The sequence below is a fragment of the Hylaeus volcanicus genome, chromosome 2, assembly GCF_026283585.1.
Source record: "Hylaeus volcanicus isolate JK05 chromosome 2, UHH_iyHylVolc1.0_haploid, whole genome shotgun sequence".
Lineage (NCBI taxonomy): Eukaryota > Metazoa > Arthropoda > Insecta > Hymenoptera > Colletidae > Hylaeus > Hylaeus volcanicus.
Window position 1 is genome coordinate 25095151 of NC_071977.1, and position 22910 is coordinate 25118060.

The following is a 22910-nucleotide window of genomic DNA, read 5'->3' on the forward strand; positions in this document are numbered from 1 at the left end:
TCTCTCTCTCTCTCTCTCTCTCTCTCTCTCTCTCTCTCTCTCTCTCTCTCTCTTTCTTTCGTGCGCGCGCGCGCGCGTACCCGCGGGAAGGGCCCGTGAACAATGGCCGTCCGTGATTAATTACTTCGGAAAGTACCAGAAAGCTAGAAATGATGGATGTTGCCTGGGCCGGATGCATTAACCGCGAAATACGAACGAATGCCAGTCAATGTTGTTTGGTATCTTCTTCCGGTATCTGACGTTGTTGCTGCGGGGAGCAACGAACAATTGCTACTGGATCGTGGCTGGCGAGGACCGAAGTGTTCTCTACTGACGATGCTTTCTTCCAAATTACGAAAAATTTGAATTTATCGCGAACTGACAGATGACGAGATGCTCTTGATTGCCTTTGTGGCGATGTTGCGTCGTGCTTGAGAGATTTGGTATAATAATTCATCCTTGATCAAACTTTTATATTTCTTCTTTCAAATATAATGCACCCAATGTCAAAGCTGAAGTAGGAATGTCGAAGGAGCGACTACCCCAAAACTAAATATTTAGCGCAGCTGTGATTCCTACCAGTCGAGTAAATTAAAAAGACAAGCGCAAGTAAATCCATAGCGTTTACAAGTAAAAGACGAAGATGTCGTAGTATATTAATCTCTTTGGATCTCCGAGCCGTGGCTCTCGAAGTTCAGACTTTAATCCGAGTGCTCTGAATACGAGGTATACTCAAAATAGCTAGAATTTTCGAAGAAAGTCTGCCGATGAATTTATGGGATGAACGTCCTCCTATCCATTTGTCTTCCGGTATCAGGCGACCATGGCCGATGTTCCCCGTTTCGGCGCAATATCTCGCCTAAGATACGCGTTGGTTGCACGCAGGTTAGCCCAGCGACGTTTCACGCGCTTATAGCGAATACGTGAGCAGACACACGTGCGGTCGACACGTGTAGGGTTGATATTCGGGGTACTAGGGGGTTGGAGAACGCTTCCAGGGCGGTTTGCTTTACGCAAACTGTTCGGCAGCCCCGCGCAAACGTACGAATTGCTTCTGCTTATTCGTGATGCACGCTCGCGCGGCGTTCCTATGAATTTAGTATGAATTATATATTGGGCGACGCCACGGTGTCCGATAAATTATGCATCTGCTCGACGCCGAAAGGTGAACGAGAGTTCAAACAATGTTGCGGAAGGTTTTCGTTTACGGTGGTCTGTGTTTCCTTTGGAAGAATAATATTTGCTGCCCGTTCGAGCGACGAGCACATTATTCTGAAACGTCAAGAACTATAACTCCTCGACGCTGGAAAGAGGAAATATTATCAGCATAATCCGAATGTCGTATTGCGCTGGCTATCTGGAAAAATGACCCAGTTGACGGGGCGACTGAAGAAGCGTTTCCAGTTTAACAACCGACTTTTCTTAGGACTTTGTTTTCTTTCGAGGTATGCGTATAGTTTATACTTAGGTATAAATGTTTCGAGGGATAGTCTACCGGTAAAATGAGAAAGACTCGAAGAGAAGAAACCACTCGCAAGATGAGACAGAGACATTTCTCGAAGATACGACAAATTCGAATGTAAAGATTTCAAAACAAGAACCGTTCAGCGACTAAAAATATTTGGGAAACGATGATAATTGCATGGAAGCACGACACGTGGGGTGTTTACACAGGGAAGCGGCCGTCATTGGTCGGTTTCGGATGAGCGTGGGGCCCACCTGAGAACACAGCTGCACGCGTTTACACCTGCAAGGCGTCGCGGGTTTTTGTTAATTTCCGAATGAATGCACCCACGTGTAGCTTGCTCGTGGATGTAATCCCGTTTAATGACACCGAACGATAGTCGAAATTACGTCAATGAGGTTAGAACACCGTGTGTACCGCTAACGGCGAACAACGAACGGCTGCTCCGCGTGTTTACTCGAACATTTAACGATCGGCAACGTCAATGAATACAATGAAATAACAAATGTTTGGCTCTATATAAGCTGAGTAAACACATAATATATTGGAAAGCATATATTTGCGATGTTGCCTACGCACGGTAATTATTTTTGAAGTAATTAGAGTAACTCGAGACAATGGTTAAGGACGTTAATATATGGAAATATATGAGGCGTTCTTTGTAAAAGTCGTATATATGCGAACCCATTTATCATTTTTTCGGAATATAAAAGGTTTTGCATTTCAGTCGAATGAAAAATGTTGATAAATGTCACTTTGTTCGTTTGTGTGTCTTTGGCTATCGACGATAAGCAAATTTATCAGTCGTTTGAAGCCTATAAACGATGTTCAAAGAGAAATATTTATTCGGTGATTATGGATGGATCAATATCAATTTCGGAATGAAAGGATTAAGATCACCGAATACGATTGTTTTACAAGCTAATCCAAATTATGTATACTCCGTAGTCTAAGCGAGAGAAACTTGTTTGGAGAACGCTCGACGCTGTCCCAGGTCTTGGATCGCGCAACGACGCGACTGAGCGTCGGGGTTATCACCTGTCGTTACGTAATCTGCCATCTTGGTTTCGCGATTAAAAATCTTCCTCGTGTAACATCGTTGCTGTAGCGTTTTTTTCCAGATCGCGCGGCCGATTTGCGCCGTATCGGTATGTCTTCTGCGTAATCGATCGATCGATCGAAAAGATATCGCGTACGGTTAAGTTCGCGACAAGTGGCAATCGAGTCGCATACGGAGAAGTGCAGGGATTCTTCCGATGAGATCCTACTTTGTCGTGGCAGTAATTTCTTCTATTACGCTAAATAGTTGAAATAATGAAATTTATATCAAACGTTCAAAATTTACATTAAATCCGCGGAAATACTTATTTTATTTTATTTCAATTGCGTCGGTGACGAAGAAGGTTGAGCACCGCTGAAATAAACGAATTTAAAAGTCGTCTATTCGCAGACTCTAATCTGTCGTCGCGTATTCCTAATTGCCTAGTTGACCTTCTGCTACGCTGATCGTCGTTATTACCATTGTTCAGCCTTTGAATGGGCTTCGATCAACGACTATCGCGAAAACGCGCGAAACTGAAACGTCTAGCGAAATTCGGCACTAATATCGAAGTCGTGTCGCGCAGAGAAACTTTTTGAACCCTTCTATCTATGAATTTTATTTTAGACCTCGAGAAAGAAATTATTTCTTGGTTATTTATATATTCATGAATTAACGCCGTGGTAAGAAACAAGTAGCCGAGACCGCGCAACTATTCAATATTGTCACAAGAAAACTTCACGCGTAAATTCTATAATATTTGCACTTGTCGTAGATATCTCCGAACGCTATTCATCGTGTGCTGTGTCATTAGTTCCTCGAACGCGAATGTAATCTCTTCCGTTGGCTGCTCGATAATCGTATCATAATATCAACGGGATTCACCGTGACTTCACCGAGGAAAACATACCGCTTGGGATGAGTGGTCAAGTAAATAAATACTAACGGAGATTATCGAGTATGAAAACAAACGAGAAAAAAAACAAATATGGAAGACCGTTACATTTGCGCTTCCTACAAGTTTTAGAATTGCATAATTGTTTATGCTTTGAACCTGTGGCGGGTCCTTCTCCTTCGAACTGTGCCACGAGCTCGAAAAGAATAACAATCTACTTCCGAACTGTGTTGGGGGCTTAAAAAGTTTAAGAACCATTGGTTTAGCGGTATACACGTACGACGTGACGCACGTTGATTTATTCGCACGACACGCACGTTGATTTATTCGACTATGTACATTAGCGACCGGGCCATGCGCCAAGAACAAGGGGAAGGTGGTCGGTGTCTCGGGTGGTCACTTCCAGGGTTCTTTGGGGCGTTTCGTCCACCCGAGGAGGATCGATTAAATGTTTCGCGAAAACGTTGAACGTGGGGTCGGTTTTCCACGAATCGTCACGGTATCGCCGATGTTTGTTCGGAGATAACGCGCTGCGGAAGTAGATAAAGGGCAGCGGTTGTCACAGTTGTCGCACATTAAAACGTGTAATGTAGGACAGTTCTGTTTTTGAGAGGCTAAGGGTAAAGAAATATGTTAACACATTTTACGCGGGAAGCGACTAAAGTCGTTTTGCACGGACTACGGCACCGTCCAACGGCGAAACCGTGATTTTTTTACATTCCTCGTAGAAGAGTCAAATAGATGTTATTATCAAAATATTGATAAATTCACAACTTTCAAGAAAGCCCTCAAATGGAAAGACATTACGATACAAGACACGAAGACATTTTTGGGGCTTATTCTTCTTATGGGACAAGTGTGTAAGGACCGAAAAGAGGACCACGGATCCGTGTATAGAAACGCCAATTTTTCCGAAAACAATGACAAGAGTCAGATTTCGTATGTTATGGACCTGGCACTTCAATAATAACGAAGAGTTGACTGATGGATCAGGCAGGCTTTCGAAAGTCAGACCACGACTGAACTACTTTGTTCCCAAGTTTATAAATGTTTATAAGCCTATTCAGCAGTTGTCTTTGGATGAAGGGATAATACCTTGGAGGGGGAGGCTATTATAAATACCTAAAGTTCACAAACTACAGCTATTTTGTGCAGAAGTAATTTTAAAAAAGAATTGTAAAAAAACGCCCGCTACCCGTTGAGAGTTTGGTGGCAAAGCGCACCCGCGCAAGATGTGTTAACATCGACGCCTTCTAAGAGTCTTTTCATCAAGTGACGAGGGCATGTTTGTTTATTACTAACATATGCGTTGATTGACAAGCAACCTAACGTTGCATTGTCTAAAGAAACGAAGACGTTGTCCTAAATGATTTGGCCACGGAGTGGAGAAGCCTTTGGCTTTTGGTAAGAGGACTGCGAGAAACAGCACAACATTTACCCCAGAACCTCAGAGCGGGAACAGCTTGTTTCCTTTTTACGAAATATATTCGACACGGTGTCCAGAAACGCGAATAGCATTGAATTATGTTTGCACAGGAAGCAGAAAAGATCGCAATTTTCGACGAAAATTTTCTTTATGTCTTCAAAGTTAAAGAGACTTCTGGGTTATATTTCGATCCGTGGTTAAAATATTAGGCTACAGGATCATGTAAAAAAATACACGAGGGTGTTTACAGGAGTCCCTTTGGCGCAGAGGATAGCGCGTTGGACTTCTAATCCAAAGGTCGCGGGTTCGATCCCCGCAAGGGATGATGGTTTTGTTTTTTCAGTACTGCTTATAATGCAAATTGTCTCTTTCCAACATTTTGCGCTGATTAAGATAGCATTTTTAAATGTAAATACGCATCTTTCGTTTTATATTTGATAGTATTCGGGCACTCTGGGGAGGTTCTTTCGTAGAATATCGAAGTAGGTCATCGACTATATATCCATATATTTTCCTTGTTCGATAAATGTTCATTTCTACATTTTATTTTAACAAAATTATACTAATAAATTTTGATTGCACCCCTAAATCATCTTCATCTTTCAACCCCTTGCACTCACTGACATTTTTACTGGAATAGACAACTCGGTACAGGTTTTATTTACGGTAACACAAACTGAATCAACGATGTAATGAATCTCGAATTACAAGCATTCATAAATTTGGACAGGAGTACTTATAATCTTCAGAAACTGCAGCGTAGGATTTTGGTACCATTGAGAATGCCGAGTTGCTAATTGCTCGTATTAAAAAAATTCTCGGCGGTGCAAAAGGTTAAAGATTATCTTTCGTACTCTTTTCTTCTGGATCAGAAATCATAAGTTTATCGAGGCGTAGACTTTATCGCCCGAAAAAACGGGTGGCGGCCTAATAAATGCAAAGTTCGCGCTGTTAACGAATGTAGTTGTTTAGACTGCGCAGCATGAATCTTTCTCCTTGTCTCACATGTTACGGTTATATGGGAGCGTTGCGTCACTGGCCCACCATCACGCGAAGAAAAGACACGCGTCATTCGTTCGCGGATGTACATTAGTAACTGGGCCAATTGCCAGCAGCGAAAGAGAGATATATCTGTGTTTCTTCGCTACGTCATGCCAAGGAACGCGAACAAACGAGGAGAATGTCTAGAAAAGGCAATAAAGAAGAATCAATTGTCCGTTTCGTAGTTGGCTCGCGCAACGAGCAAACGGACGGATTCCTCGAAAATTCTACAAAGACTCCAGCGAATTATTCCGGTAGAACTCCTTAAAATTTAATCCCCTTTCAGAGATGTCAATAACGTTCGCAACTTACCAGGATCAGTCTTCTAGCCCTCCACAGAAAATGCGACATCACGTTAGAATGCTTTCTCCGAGACATTGTTCGGGGACCTCGTGCAAAATACTTTAGTTTATAATAAAACAAAAAAATATATATACGTAATTATTGTCCCAGAGTTCAAATTGAAATCGATTCACGTGCAATTTAATTCTACCTTTGTACAAGAAAAACATCATTCTACTTGGAAAATTTTCAAGACATTTACACGAAATTCCCAAATTTAGAGGCACAAAAAATCACGGAAAAACACAATCACTATAGCAGAAGTCAGCCTGCGAAGCTGGCGAGAGCCCAACGTCTACACTGCGAAAGCTCAAAAAGTCTGACAAAGTGACAAACTGCTAGGACGTAGCGATCCGTAGTCGAGATCAAGCCGCGAGAGTAATTGCGACGATGATGTGCCAGAAATCATATCCGTGATCGCGTCAAAGAGCAGCGAAACTGATGTTGGGACTCGATGATCGTGAATTAAATACTCGCATTATTTCGACGAGTGCTGGTACGTCATGGAACTCGCAACTATTTGCAAACGTCACCGGTTCCCGCCCTCTTCCTTTATCTGGCTCGTAATTCTCTGACGATTCGTCGCGCGTAAATAACCAGACGTGTATTTCCTTTTGATCAGAGCGTGCTTATGGAATTTCAGTAGCGTGCTTATGATTGTCTCCGTTTGAAGAGATCGTAGCTTGGAGGCAAGGATGAACAGAGCCTTGAATGTTTTCGTAGACCGAATGCATCGTTGAAGTAACGCCCACAGTTTATGAATCACTCATCGTAGACTTAGGTCCATGAACGCTGCATATCCTAGTCAGACTCATTCGCAGTGACGCATCGACGTAAATACACGAACAAACACGATTCGACGTCGCTTGACGAAAATAGCATAACGCGACATCGATATGGTTAGTCCTGTCACTCGTACGATGCTCGATAAAGATGTGTGCTAAAAATAAGTTCGACAAGGATATCTTCGTAACGTTATGTGCACTTCAGTCTCCACTGGCCTATAGATATCAAATTATAAGAATAACACTGATTCTAAACCGACACCTTCGAGGGAGAGTTCATCCAAACGATCCAAAAAAGCTAGCGTCGATCGGCGTTCAACTAGTAGCTTTTTCGCGCGACGATGAGACAATTGACCATAAAAAAAGAAAAAAATGAAAGAAGTAAAGAGCCGTGCTCTATAAATGTTTACGAGCGTGCGATAAGAAGCTCGTAGGCGAATATAGGCGGCGGTTACGCCGCATGTGCGCGCTCCGTTGCGTCCAGTACCCACCATTGTGCGCAACGACGACGTAATTTGTGACGGCATAGCTCGTCACCGAGTCATTGTGTGACGACCACGGGAGTACGTCAACGCGGCCGTTCGCCAAACACCGACAGATCCGCCCGTGAAAATTATTATCGGACCGAATTACCCGTCTCGGATTTTCCGTGGGCGGAGGCCTACGATCGCTGCCCGCTGCCAGCCATCGATACGACCTATCGTTTCGAGCATCGCGTTTCGTTCTGGCCACGGAAGTTTCGCGTGACGCCTTGCCGATCCGTCATTCGGTCGGACCAACTTTGGTATCGATCGGGTCAGAGCGAAGAAACGAGAGGGATGACGCACGTCGACTGTAGAACCATCCTCCGAAGGGAAGGAACCCCTCTTTGACTTTGACGTAATCTTACGGAGCGGAGGAGGATACAGGTACCGAGGCATTAGGAGAAAATGTTATTCGAGGAATGGGTGGTTTGTTTATCTAGATAACAAGTCGATTCTCAGAATAGACTGTTACGAATTAATGTCTTCTCGAATGCAGGTACCCTCTGACCTTTTCATTTGCAGCTGCAATATAACTCCTCCCCAGAGTGCTCTACTGCTATAAGTACAAAACGAAAGATGCGTATTTCTTCAATTTATAATTGCGAAGTTTATCTTTCGGTATTACGATGAAAAATTATAATACAGACTGTCCCTCAAGCCTGGACACATAGAAAATGTCGGTAGACATGGCTTTGTCGAAAGAAACAAATGTTTAGACACTGTGCTATGAAGACTTTTTATACACTGATTACATGGTTACTTGCGTATAACATATTTACAATATATTTTCCATTAATTTTTCTGTTTCTTTTTAATTATTTTATTTAAGGTCACACGACTACAAGGTTATTAGTGACCACGTCAATGATTACAATTTCATTATAATTTATTTAACATGTTATATTTCATTAATATCGTGATTAATTTTAGGAATTCGTTTCTGTTGTTAAGGGTAAGGGTCTCGTCACAAAAGTTGCATAACGGTGGTTGTGATTTAGTTCCATTAATTTTGTATTGTTCGAATGGAACTTTAATTTTTCTTGGAACATTTAACGCGCCACTGTGAATATTCTTATCGCTCGGAAACACCATGGTCGCCATTTCCATGATAATGAAACGTGGAAAAGTAGCGCGAAGCCACCGTTAAGCCTTTCAATAAACATTGACGGCTGCGACGAGATCTATCCGCTTCATTTGCGACGCACCGATCGATGGGTTCTTCTAAATATCGTTTCGCAACACTGCAGTTATCGAAAATGTTTGGTTTCGCGATTCGCGGCTGCGCGCGGCGGGAATCGGTGATCGAGGGCTCCTCGAACCCTTCGGGAAATCATTCTCTCGTTTTCGCTACGTTTACACAAGGAACATTGATTTCTCGACTTCTTTGGGACGCGAGGAGGCAAACAGTCTTTCCAGCTACGTTTTATCCGCATATCCGTTGTATCACGGCGCTGTTAACCTCTTCGTTCCCACCGCATTGTTTCCCATACGAAACAATCTCTGGTCATTCGTATCACTATTGCGATATCGTTACACTTTTTAAAAAAATAAACATCCGTGAAATTTTCATTTTGATGCTCACCATACACTATGTTTCTTGTAATTTCAAAATGGCCTCTAAAATGAATTATATATTATTCAATGGCCAAACAAATTTTGTCGTTTAATGGTGTTAATCTTTGTTATTCAGGAAAGTTATTATAAATATAAAAAGTTGACTATACCAAATGCTTTGACAGTTAAGTTTAAGATTTTTCAAAGATCGATTTGTGCAGTGAACAGCTCATATTTGCGAACAGACCGATCCATTTATTTGATTTCTACGTACATTCGTGGGTATTGTAACTAAAAAATAGATTGTGCAATTAATTCGGCACAGAGGGCTTTTGCCACCTCTGATGAATCCAGCTGTGAGAAGGTAGAACCAAAAAACGAGAAATAGAAAGCTCTCGGGAGTCCCCTCTGGGCGAGAGCCCGTAGCTGAGGCTTCATTAGTTTGACGGTAGATCTACCCCTGGGCGAACATGTCAAAGTTACGTGCCGAAAAATGATTCGCCGCAACACCCGTCATTTTTTAGCACTGTCAGTGTCCGTGTTCTTCGAGCTGGAAGGTTCCGGTGCCTGAAATTGCTAATTAATCCTGAGTCTCCTCGAGAATTTGGTTGCAACCGAAGAGGATCGATTTTGCAGCATAAAGCTTGCTACATAGCGTCGAATTTCTGTTGCAGGAGAGTTTGCAGAGGCTTGAAAGAGGCGATAAAAATCAATTGTCGCGTGATCCGGGTGAACAATAGGTACGCTCGTTCTTGTATGGGTCCATGGCTATAAGGTAAGGGGGTGGTTTTTCAACGAAGTCTCGCGCAAGAAGAACGTATGAAAGGGGCCTAACGCGGCAATTTTAAGCCGAATTAAACACGCTGGCGTGGATAATGTAGAACGATGACCGAGCCGAAATGCCACCTTGTGCTACCGCGTCTCTTTTGTACCCTTGCACGCACGTTTGGCGGTGAAGGGCAACGTTTGATTCGAGATTATGATTGCCGAGTAATGAGTAATTGGACTTGATTAGCTTTGAAAGATTACAAACTTTCGTCTTTCTTGTACCAACGGAGTTTTAGAGGTTTGATTGACGAAGACGATCGAAATTTCTAGCACACGTGGTTCCGTCATCCATGGACCAAAGAAAGATCCCCCTCCGTATCGGTGAATCGGTGTTGTTCGTTCGCGTTGGCTGGCATCGGCTGCCGAACGGCGTGAGTGTACCGCGAGCGGGCCGCTATATTTACCTTCGGAAAAGTCGCTTTGCCAAGTCGAGTAAGGTGTCGCGAGTATAGTAGCCGGTGCACCGGGAGCGCCGGATAAATCCGGTTCGACGCCAGAAGACGACACGGCATAAACATAGACGAGATAAACGTCGAAAAGCGTTGCTCACACCGGCCGAATGACCGACATCGCGCCAGCTGCGCTCTAATGATGCTGTTTAACGCGTCCACTGCGAGATCGGCCGGAAACGGGGGCCATTTCTTGAATTTCGATCTAACATAGTTCTGAAAATGAGACAGACCTCGGGAAAGCAAATGTATAACCATTGGAAAGATAACGAAAGGTTACCAAGCGGTAGGGTAGCATGTGAGGTGCTTCTATCGATGGCAGCCAGGATGCGAGGAGGCAATTCTATCTTCTATTCATCGGAATCGTGTTAATCTTTCTCAAGGTTCCGTTAATGCCTTTGATATTAGTCTTGGTGGTGAAATCTTCACCGTGAGAAAGAGAAACTTCGCGCCATGGAAACACGGACTATCCGCGTCTTCGCGAGATTAACATTAATTCGCACGACGATTTCTTTCGTTAGTAATTTTTCATAAAACGAAGGATTCCTTTACCAGGGATAACAGAGGGCTACTTTGGGATATCTTAAACCAGTATTCGTCCTCTTGTTTCTCGTTTTTTTCTTTCTTACGGCCGGTTCGTGTGAATGGAACTTAACGCATTCGTCGGCCCGTCAACCAGTGGGGGGGAAAAAGAGTAAAGATAGTATCACGGGTACATCTCTCGAGTTAGTCTCGCGGTGCTAAGAGAGTCAGGTCGGTTATTTCTGTCATCTCACGCGGGGTTCACGACCTGCGGCCCGAACGCCACGTACTGACGTAATACGTGGCCGCCAGGTGAACACGCGAACTGGAAGAGCGGCGAACTCGTGCTGGGACGAAGAGCTACCGTTCTCTTCGACCCTACCCAAAATATTGCTGTCCCCATTAAAAGGTCGAACGTGGACTGCCTACGTCATTGGGTCCTGCGAGTCTTCTCGTTCGACTTTCTATTACTGTTCCTCGCATTTGTGCAATAAAGTAACTACGTCGTGCCCCAGTTGAACGACTCGCTCCTATTTATGAAGGAGGGCGAGTATTTGTGGATTCGAGTGGATTTCGTCGGCTTTTTTTTTAGGAGTATATCGTTTTATAAAGTATTCCATTTCGCGACCTCATCCTTCTGCTCTCGAAACATGGCAGAGGCGTGCTCAAAGGATCGGTTGGCTTCGTAGGCTCTCGTCCCACAACTAACCTTGATCAGTACTAGAAGCAAACACTAGCTATTTCCCTTCCACCAGGAAGGCCCGATACTCGGCGTAATAGCCCTCTTCTGCTCTGTCCAGTACATCTAGAACGATTACTTTCGAAGCTCCAGTTCAACTTCAATCTCCAGCACGAAGAACGTTTTAACTCCCGTGGTTATTTTTGCTCCCAGAGTTTAATACGATTCCATCAACCCCGGAAGTTGAATCGGGAAGGATTACAGCATACTCTGTGCGCTTTGTCGGTGAAACATCCTACGTTCTGCGTAAAGAGGTGGCCAGCTAGGAAGATGCCTGGGATGACTCGACGTCGCACCGCGAAAGAGTTACGGATCGATGAACTTCTCGCCAAGTTCGGCGTGTGTGTTAATCGCGAATGCCGTTGGCAATTTCGCGAGCGACGAAACGCGCCCATCGAGATCGGTTAACAATGAGGACGCGAGGCGCGCGAGCGCGATAATTAACTGAGAAACCGGGCGAAAGTCGGGAAAGCGCGTAGCGATCCATCTTGCGTGTTCAACAGGTATCCAGATAAATTCCACAGCCGGAGAATCGAGAACCCTCGAGGTATGTTCGCCTGCTCGCCGTGCTCGCTCAGACCAAACAGGAAACGTTTGGATGCCTGATGTGTCGTTACGTTCACCGCTGGCCCGTGCGCGTACAAGCGTTACGTATCGCGATTGTTATGCTACTTACATCGAGACGCGGATTCCACCGTCGTTAATGTAACCCCTCATCACCGCGCCGAGAAGAAATTCCGGGATAATAAGGATTATCTCCGCGGAACGTAAATTGCTCGGAGTCGCGTCGAACGTATTAATTACCGGGCTTTCGCGGTCGTCTGCCAGCCGCACGTTTGGTTCTTTCTAACTTGGCTCGCTTCGATCTTCTTATTCAACGTGAAACTATTTTAACTAGTCCTTTACTCCGCGAGTTACCTTAAGGAGATATCGTAGACCGCGGAAAAACTGGGACAGTTTTGATGTTTTATGAAACGTCTACGAGCGCAAGCAATGCTACCTTTCTTCAAAAGTTAGCATGACCCCGACGTCTAACTTTGTTTGTACTTCGTTAACTTAATATTCCAAACGCTTGTCCCCGCTCTCGAGAACCATTTGTCTAAAATAACGGCTGGAGAAGCGTTTAGCAGCAACGTAATATTCTCCTATCGCGGCTTCTCCGTGAAAACGTTCCTGCGAAAATCTTCCAGGGATGTTTCCTTTCACGATTTCTCGCGGATTGGCGCTGGTCGAGGAGCACCCCTCGCCTCTACGATATCGATAAGACGCCAGTCGACGTTACACCCTCGACACGGTGTTTCCGTAAGCACGTACGATATTACTTCTGCCACCGTCGCGAGATAACAACGCGGTGACGTTTCCTTTCTTTCCATGCCTCGGCGGAGGAGCCAGTCGGTACGATGGCCGTCGCCTGGGATCTCCGCTCCGCGAATTTCCTACATTCCAGAGTCCGTTCCAGTACGCCTTCGACAGGAATTCCGGCGAACGTTCGCCGATACCTGCGGCGCAAGTGGCAGCTAAGTGGTTAAATTAAAGCCACTTGTCGCAGACACGGAAAGTGGATACCCTCCCCGGAGGTGCTGTCCTTTGCCGCATCGAGAAGGTTTTTTTCCGCTCCCAACAGACTAGATAAACGTTGAACTTCGTTGCTCTGTGCTCTATTATGGAAAGTTATGCGAATGTATTGACGCAGTTATAGTCGATTTCGGAATGTGTAAGTAAATATTCGAACAGTGGTCTTCCAGAGGAAAATAGAAAAGATTTTACTTTAACAATAAATCTACCGACGTTAATTGATGGAACACGTCGAGCATCCGGTTCATTCAATTGGATTCGGTTCCGCTCGCAAAGGGTTAACAAAAAATGGATGTTTTCGATCTAATTCCATCTTTCGTCAGCGTTGCAACGCTCGCTCGATAGAGCCGATTTCAATCGGGAAAACGGCCCACGGGGTACACGGCGTGTCGACGTCGTTTTTATCCATCGTGAAAATCAATAATTCTTGCCAACCGCGACGCGTATGCTCGTTGTTCTCCGTTATTGCGTTGATATATTTTCCCATTTGTTCCGCGCCACCGCACACATACATTTATGGAATCCTTTACTCACCGTACCGCGAATCGCAACGACCGTTTGATATAGTCTTTCAGTTATTGGCCGTGTCATTTTATGGCATTCTGGTGTCGGGCAATTACTCGGATAGAGAGAGTTAATTAGCGGTAGCCGCGTAAGGCAGGCCACCGTGGCCACCCTTGGACCGTTGCATTTTTCGATAATTACATCGCAATTGCCGTCGTCTTTGTTGCCAATGCGCGCAGGGAAGTATTTTCGAATAACGTGGTTAAAAGTCCAATTAGAAAATGTGCCAAGACGCGAGCTATCCGGATCGATCGCGTAGCCAACAGATGCCGGATACGTAAGCGAAGACTCGATTGCCACAAGCATTTCTTGTTACTTTTTTTTATATTAAACTGCATAACTTGAAAAGATGTCACGTTACTAGTACGAGTTTCAGCCATCTTGTCGGAAACACTTGTCTACTCGTAGGCGTGAGAAAATATCATTCGGAAGCATTGTTATTGTTTCGAACGCGGAGCACGGTTTCAGAATTAACGTTTCAAAGATGATTAAGTGCTCGGGCCGTGTCGCGATAAAGCACAGTCGCCCTTATCTTTCGTATTTCATGAAAGTGGACGCGCGTTTAAAACCACGGAACGAGGAAGACGAACACCACCGGCAAGAAAACGGCTAGGAAATGGCCGTTCTAGCTTCGAGCACCGGCCATCCATTATGCTTAATTGCGCTTCGATTTCGCGATTCCTAGAGTGATGCGGACCTTAAAATGTAAAGTGCACGTGCGCTCGCGTGTAATTAGTAACGTTAATGCAGACAGGATAACCGTGCATACATTCGAGCCAGATAAGACAAGGTGTACAGTGCATAATCTTCCGACGTATAAATCTGTTCTCCAGATAGCGTTACTTTGCATCGTTGAACTGGGACCGTTTTTCTGCGACTCGGTTCTTACGACTCGGTTCTTACGACTCGAACCTGCAGAGGATGCTCTTAAGTGGATTCCAGTCTGGCGTTCCGAAACAGTCGACCTTCGTTTCAATTTTCCTTTCGGGTTCCATTTTTCTTGAAGTTCCCATAAGAATATCGTATCCCGAATGATTCGAATCTCGTAGACCGAGTCTGAAACATCGAAATACACGGGGAATCTGTTTTCCGCGAAAAAGTCTCGGCGTAATGGAACACTCGTGCAACGGGGCGACAGGTGTCTCCGTCACGCTCATTTACAATAATTTATCGACGGCGCAAGAAGATCGTCGCTTCATAACACGGCAAAACCCGTGGAACTCCGTGCTCGCGATACGAAACCGCACGGCGAATGGCGTTATAAACACATCTGCCTGTTTTTCTTCGGAATCCTACTTGGTCTTTTGCGACGTTCGTCAACCTCCGTGCGATCTTCTGTGGCAGCCTTGCGTTTTATGGTTGGAACACCTCTGCACGAGTCGGAACTTGGTCCTTGGTAAGGATGTTGCGCGATGGAAGCTTGTATGGAATTAATAGGATCTCTATAAGAAACTTTTGTATTTCTCTATCGGTCTATGCAAGTATCCATAATGAATTCAGGTCGAAAGGGGTAGATTTTTAAATTAATGATATAGGCAGCCCTGGTCGAGGCAGTGTAATTTAACATAATTTCAATTAATCGTAAATTAGTCTCGAAGCGATTATCTCGGTACGCTTTTCCCGTTGACTGTACAGAATTCCCATGGAAAAGAGATTTTCCACGCGGCAAAGGTGTCCGGAGAACCGGTATGCGGTGACAGGATGGTCGCGACCTACGCGGAGTCCGATCGAGTCTGCAAGCCACATCCGGTATATTGGAGCGTTTCTATCGCTCGTTCCCTATAAGCAGGACTGTCGTGAACACGGCCGCGGTGGTTTCTCATACTTAGACAAATCAGTCTCGGCGCCGGAGAGACTTCTATTGAAACCTAACACGCGGACCTAACGTCCGCCTGATCGTCGGTCGCACACGATCCCGTCGACTTCTCCAGGCTTTTCCTATCCCACGATTGACAGGGAGTCCGTTAACCCTAGGACGCTGGATATCGGGTCGTTCGAGACCCAAACTTGCTCCAATCTTTAATTAAAATCAAAATTGCGATACTCTATGTAGGATACAGGATATAGGCAATAAAACCTGAACGTTCAGGTTGCTTAAAATTATTTTTATTCGGATCATATATTTTTATCTTCTATCAGAATGCGTATTTGAAAGTTTTATTTGTAAGATTGGTAATAAAGATTGGTCATCTTCCAGGTGCTTGCGAGTCCAGCTCTGGACATGCGTCCGACACTCTCCGACGACCGGAGCGACGTTAATCGTGTCAGAATGAAATGTTGCTATTTGACGTCGCTGTTCCCTAGCTGGTTACCACTTTTTACGCGATATTCCCATCTTCAAGGCGTCGGTTCGCTTTTCAGTCCCGCCTCGCCTCGGTCGCTGTACAGTTAGAACGAGCGCGTGCCGTTGCTCTTTTTGCCAACTTCTCCGCGCGACAGGATGATGATTTTGCGCAGGGTAGATCAGAGGAAAATAGAGCGATCGCGTGCATCGTGCTTGAACTCGCGATTCAACAATTATTTTGATTAATCTAGCATGTTCGTCTGCGCTAGAAAGCACTGAACGCCACAATTTCAACCCTTTAGTTTTGGATTTTTTATTTTTACATTACACCTAGGCTCCAAGCATTCCTGTAACTGTAACGCGCAGTGTCCGAAACCTTTCGCGTTACTATTCCATCCCTTATTCCTAACTTCTCCGCTGACCCTTGATAAAAAAAACTGCCCTCGTTTGGGCAAACTTCTGATTGAATTAAAGTTTTATTTATACGCCGATCCAATAAAAGCGAATCAGCGATCGACTCATGATTTGGAAACCAATCGGTTCGTCCTCCGCCAATACCGCCGACGAAAATGGTAAAAGCGCCTCGACGAACGAGGAAAAACTTTCCAAATACAGCGGCCACGTATTGACCGCGTTAATCCCAATCAGTTTCTATCCTATCGGCGTCTCGATGGAGAAAATGGACGGTCGAGTTCAAGGGGGAAGCCCCGAGGTTTTTTTTCGTTGAAACCTTACCCCGTGGACGCCGGGTAAACGTTTTCTCCGGTTGGCTTCCGCTCGGTTTCTCGTCTTCGTCCGCGCTAAAATCCCTTCGCCAATTTGTGCCTCGAACGGGTCAACTCTTTCGTTCATTACCCCACCGCGTGTGTCACGCATGGATCATTTTACGGTTTCGATCTGTCGGTTCCATAGCGATACTAATTAAAAATTCTGGACAGCTTTGTTTTTTCTCTAACGAATCTAGAAAAAATTTACTCGGCACTCTGTCATTACGTTGCTATAAACGTGAGAACGTGGCTTAAGGTGTTCGCGGTCTGGCTGGTGGATTCACGTCGCGCGGGACGATCGCGATCGGGAACGGCACGGAATTCGCCAGCGAAGCCTTTAAGTCGCCTCTTTTCTTTTATTGAAACCTTACCTGCCGTATCGCGCGGGGGCAAATATCTTGCCGCGAAAGAGATTCCGCTGGCTTCCTCTGGATTTGTCCCGTTCGATGATACGGTCGAGGTATATTACACGCGACACTGCCGATACATACTGGCTCTCTATGACGCGTTCCTTTTTACGTCTGGGCTCGTTAGTTCGCGTACGCGCCTCCGTACCAATTACGTTCATTCTTGTGTACGTCACTGGGTAATACGCTTTTCGTCCTAGAATCTGTCACAGGGCCCACGAAGAAATTTTCTTCTTCTTTGATGTCCTTTATCTCGTGGCCTGCATTCCGAACCTCCTTATTTACATCTATGCCTCCTCCCGTGGTTGCTATTACTCGACGAAAATAAATTTCAACGCGTCATTCAATTTCATCATCGCGTCGAGTACTCCTGACCGCGAGGTTTATTACTTCGGCTGTATTAAAAATATATGTTTCCACTAGGAAATATCTTTCTTGGTAGCGTACTGGTAGTAATCTCGAACGATGTTAAACTCGCTCGTCGAGAAATCCAAAAACTGAAGTTGACGGAGAATCGCGTGGCAGGTACTCGAGAGCACGTTTGATCAAGGATCTCGAGTAAGTTTAATACGACGACGGGACGGGGCGCAGTTTGAAAATCGTCTTTCAGCGACATCGCGAGTCCTCGAATTGCGTCTCCCGTCGCAATCCTTAGCTCGGCATATGGGATTCGTCGGGTAATATCTATCCGTCCTGACTTCTTCTGGCTTTTCCCATTGCGCGTCGAGCGTTATAGAGCCAGCTATAACGATATATAGGACTTTTATCGACTATTACTGATGCCGGTAGGAGAAATACGCGACGGTTCCGTGCTTTAAGGCGTCTAGCCACCCTGAAATTTTATTTTTCTTTCTATTTTCTTAAAAATATTTTATAATAAACTTTCTAATGTTACGCATCATTTAATCGATAGTTGGTACTGAAAATCGCAAAATTGTGAAAGTTACAATTGGGAAGAAACGAGTACTAGTCGATCAGCAACAAAATTGAAAGCTACCAACAAGCTCGACGTATCGATTAGTGCGAATTTTGAGTATCGGATTATCAACTTTGTGACGAGGCCGACGAGGTCGATGGAAAAATATAATGTACATTATACGAATTATATCGGAGATGGAGATTCAAAGACGTATGTATAAAGGAATTATTGACACGAGTCCATACGAAGAAACAGCGATGAAAAAAGAATGCATACGCATTCGCGTTTATGAATTTTTTAAGAATAGTACCCATCTGGCGAGCCCTCAGGGTGGCCAGACGCCTTAATATGTCAGCATATTTCCAACGACACCGGTATCTTGTGCTCGCCGCGCGGAAACTGGTTTCGACGATGAACCATAGTGAAACCGTCCGTGAAAGGTGACGAATTATCGAACGATATCGAACGAAAATTGCCAGACTACCGTGGCTCGCGTTACGTTTTTTTCATTTTTTAAACAGCAATGGAAACTTTGCGCTTGTCTTTGATTTTGTCATCTTTTGGCTATCCATTCCCCTTTGTTTTCAATCTTAGATCGATATCGTGGAAGACAATTTTGACACTAAAAACATACCACGACACAAACGAGTATCTCAGCAGTGTTTAAACATTTTATAATAAACGAGTCGTCAGGTTACTCTCCAAAGTCCAATTAACGAACTAACCAAAATTCCGACCCTATACTTTCAATTATTCGAGCCAGTCTTTGAGAGTCTTTTTCGTGTAGATGCCAGCTGCTTAAACTATTGAAAATGTGTCCACACCCTTTCCTGTCTCTCCATGACAGAGAGCTATAAACCACCATATTTGCAAGAGTCATTTAAATGCATCTAAAAGAGAATCGTACGTTTTACAACCGCGTTCTATAAAATAACGATAAACGTACATCCGCAAACTAGTTTTTGAGACACGTCCATTCGAAGTTATCGCAAGTATTACGCTCAGCAATTTTGAAAAAGACACCGGAACTATTGGAACGAACGCCAAGAAACCGTATCGAGAAACTCATCCGATCGTCTCTTGTCAACAATTCTTCAAAAACTTCGGAAGCGCGTAGATCGCGCGGAATAACTCGGAAATATTGATATCGGGCCTCTTTTCTAGCTTTGGGGCGTAGAATACGTTTCTATTGTTAAACGAAGGTACAAATTAACATTATTCTTCGATTGAATGTTATACTTTAAATCGTGTTTAATAATTGCGAATAGTAATACAACCCTTTGTGGATGTACAAAAATCAGGAAATCTGACTGCAAAGGGTTAAATTAAAGCCGCGATTCGCGAAGCTCAAAACGAACGAGTTAAAATAGATTTGCGAATTTAGTGACACCCCTGGTCATGGTTTCACCGACACTACGTTCCCAACTTCGAAACAGCTACTTTCGCTCGTATCGCTTTTCCAGGGTGCCGTGCCCAAAAATGGACAAACAAAAGCACGTCTTAATTCCTCCGGTCGTGTGCGTGTCAGCGTCCTTGTCAATGATAACCAGGTACCCGGTTTCGCGGTCGAAAATTCAGCTCGAAAGCTGGTTTGAAAGTTATCGCCGGTGCTATAACGAAACCGCAGCACGCGAAACGGGACATTTACCTCAGCCGTCGATCGGCGTTTTCCCTTCGTTAAGTTCGATCGGTGCCGTGCGTTACCTGAATACACAAAACAATCTATGGAAGATACGAGTGGAAGTCGAGCAGGTGAGGAGAGAGGGGGATGGCAAGTTTCGCGGCGATCTTCTGGAGGAAACGCGACGTTCATGGACCCGCTCCGTGGTTGCTCGATCGTTGGCCTCGAATAACTGTCCGGGAATGCCGCAAAAGGCCCGTGAGGCATTCCTCGCGAGCACCGTGGTAGAACAGACGCGGGGCCTGTCGCACGATAATTATTTTCCTTTGATTTTCACCGGGAAAGTCGCAGTGTACCCTTTCGCCCATTTTTCAGCCTCGAAGGAACGAGTGCAACTCTGCGAGAAAGGAGTGTATCGCAGTCGAGATGAAATTCAATATTTTCTGGAGAAGTTGCACGGGTTACTCTCTTCCAAACAGGTGTGTTAAAGCACATAATTTGCTCTTAATACGATTGAATGGCTGATTTTGAATCGAATTTTTTATTTAATTTTCTTGTATGTATATATCCCGAGCAAAATGAGTTGTAACGATATTCATCTCCTCTTCTCTAAAGAGTTTTCACCGAGTCTTAAAGGGAATCAAATTTTGATATGAGCTGTTTTAAAATGAATATTTTCTACGGGTTACCAAGGCTACGTACCAGAACAACGAGTAGGCTTAATTCGAGAAAGACGTACTCCTGTTCGTTGAATACCGCCGTCGATGTTCCTTGACCCGCGACGCGCGATAAATTCCTGAACGATGAACCAACTGCCGCACAACAAATCCCCAGCGTCCTCGAATCGTCTCGTTCAACCGAGTGGCGTTCGCCGGAGCGGATAGCCCGAGCGATCGGCTCTCGAGGAACGTCGTCCTCGAGGAACAATCCACGCTATTCGTGTCAATTAGCAGGCTGGGCAGGTGCAGGCGCACTCACGTGGCCGCGGTCCTCCGTGAGCGCGAAAAAGCGAGCTGGCCGCACTAATTGCGCGTTGCAAACGACGCCCGGCCCCGCCAGGTGACGTAACGTCGGTCAACGTTTTCGAGGAATCGAGGTCGACACGGGATCGCGGCGCGTGGCTGGACATTGCTGGGCAAATTCTGTATCTAGACAACAATTTCGAGTATCCAAAGATAGATTTTTATCCAGCCTTAGTTAGAGTTATCATTCGTCTAGTAAATATTTTCACTCGTCTTTGGAATATGTAACACGTTAGCGACATACACACTGATTTAAACGATATATATTGCGACACTTTTATGGTTCGACAATTTTCATTTTATTTAAATTGGTTCGCTTTTTGGTTACTTTATTCCCTTTGCACGTTGTTTATCAGATCGTCGTACAAAAATAAATACAAAATGCATGCACACATTTTATGAAAAACATTTTGCATACCTGTCGTGCGTGATTTCCTTATTATCACACATTATGGATTAATGAACTCCACGCTGAATTTATTATTCGTAACAGAAACACGTGTAATTAATATAGAAGTAGGAAGTAACGAATAGAATTGAAAAGCTCTGTCGATGAGTTTCCACAAAAAATGAACAATAAAAAAGTAAATTAAGTCAGTCGGATGACGCGAGTGAATGATTGAATAAAGAACTCGAGGAGTAGCGTCAGCCCTAATCGCGACGCGTGGCGCGATCGAAGCGCCAAAGAGTTCCACGAGGCGCGTTCCGCGCGTGAGATCCTCGTGCGACAACGAGACGCTCCCGTAACGCGATCCTGTGGCGTCGGTTTCTGCTTTTCTGCTGATCCCCGCCTCCGTGTCCGTGCAATGCTATATTATAATTGCTGGAACGCGGAAGCGATACGCTTTTCTCGCGTCGCTGGCTCACCGGTTTCTTATCGCACCCGTAATCGTGTCCCGATCGATCACTCGTATCCCTGGATCGTGCTGCGACATATCGAAATCGAATCGAATAGGTGGCTGATGAAAGTACCAAAAATAAGCAGTACATCGATATGGTCTCCTCATTTTACCATCGTACTCCTTACTATCTTTTCTTCTTTCGCTTTGCGTTTTTTTCGTCTTGTATTGGTCCAGGTATTATGTATTTTGTACTAGCAGATTTCTCCTTAAAAATTATAATAATATGCGAATCTTCGAGAAAAGGCCACGTCAGGAACATCGACCATCTTGTGGTTGCGAGATATCAGCGACGCAATTAGTTGCACGAACGGAAATATACTTCTATCGGAGTTTATGCTTACGCATGGCGAATACTTTGCTTTGATACGCATAAAAGTGATGCGCAGCTTGAGACAGGGTTGGCGAACCTATGGCACGCGTGTTCACGATGACACGTGGGACGGTTTGATCGGCACGTGGCCGAGTTCTAAACAAACTTCGTTTCAAGTGGAAATTGTGAAAAGATTCCTGCGATGCGGGGAATTAGAATTTTTGGAACCAACCCCCGAGTTTCTATCGATTTCCAGGAATCTCGATGTCGATCGCCCATCTTCTCGATAATCGTAACGAATCCGTCGACTCACGCAACGTCGAAATTAATGCAGTTATCGCACGGAATCGCCTCGATCGAGACGACGGGCACAGCCATAGTCCTTCCCTGACAATAGAGCTAATTCAATTTGGGGGAAAGCGTGTATTCGAGAAGAAAGGACAGACCAAACATTGCGTTACCCACGGTAGACTCAGCAGAGGCAATAGAGTAAACCGTGGGAGGTCTTAGGTCGGCAATACTGGATATTTTGCGGAACGGGACGGCGAAAGCTGTTCGATGCGACCATTTTGAAAGATCGTATTTGTGATCTGTGTGCTACAAGGGGACCGCTCGAATGCTGCACGCGCAGAGACGCTCTGCTGAAGCAGCAATGTTTCGTTGCTGGAACGTGCCATGCCTCGTTACACCAGCAATATTAGCTTTCTGATTCGCTTACACGCTACCATCCTCTCCACGTGTCGACAGGAATACACCTTTACATTCCGATACTCTAAAACTTTCCTTTAGCTTCTGCATGCTCCAGTTATAGGCTTCCTGTGTTATCGTGCAATTGATAATTTCAGGAAGAAAGACGATAGTTCTGTGAAACGAAGGGGTGGCTCGTTCTTTCGTTTCTTTTCTCTTACCCCTGATTCGCAACCCCTCGACCGTTGTCGCATCGATCGCGTC

The 22910-nt window shown here is 44.8% G+C and overlaps 1 protein-coding gene, 2 long non-coding RNA genes and 1 other non-coding gene across 5 annotated transcripts in view; 2 read left to right on the forward strand and 2 right to left on the reverse strand.

The window, feature by feature from the left end:
• Window positions 1-21299, reverse strand: part of LOC128872233 (uncharacterized) — a 21838-nt gene extending 539 nt beyond the window's left edge. The window contains exons 1-2 of the long non-coding RNA XR_008456126.1: window positions 21166-21299; window positions 20428-20873 (exon numbers count right to left, since the gene is read on the reverse strand). This is a non-coding gene — a long non-coding RNA (uncharacterized LOC128872233). The remainder of the gene's footprint in view (window positions 1-20427; window positions 20874-21165) is intronic.
• LOC128872229 (3-phosphoinositide-dependent protein kinase 1) overlaps window positions 1-22910 on the reverse strand; it is a 451269-nt gene that overhangs the window by 41824 nt on the left and 386535 nt on the right. The window lies entirely within an intron of this gene.
• Trnar-ucu (transfer RNA arginine (anticodon UCU)) lies at window positions 5057-5129 on the forward strand. Its single transcript has one exon. It is a non-coding gene; the product is annotated as a tRNA-Arg (tRNA).
• Window positions 9725-22910, forward strand: part of LOC128872234 (uncharacterized) — a 41524-nt gene continuing 28338 nt past the window's right edge. Inside the window, exon 1 of the long non-coding RNA XR_008456127.1 lies at window positions 9725-9825. This is a non-coding gene — a long non-coding RNA (uncharacterized LOC128872234). The remainder of the gene's footprint in view (window positions 9826-22910) is intronic.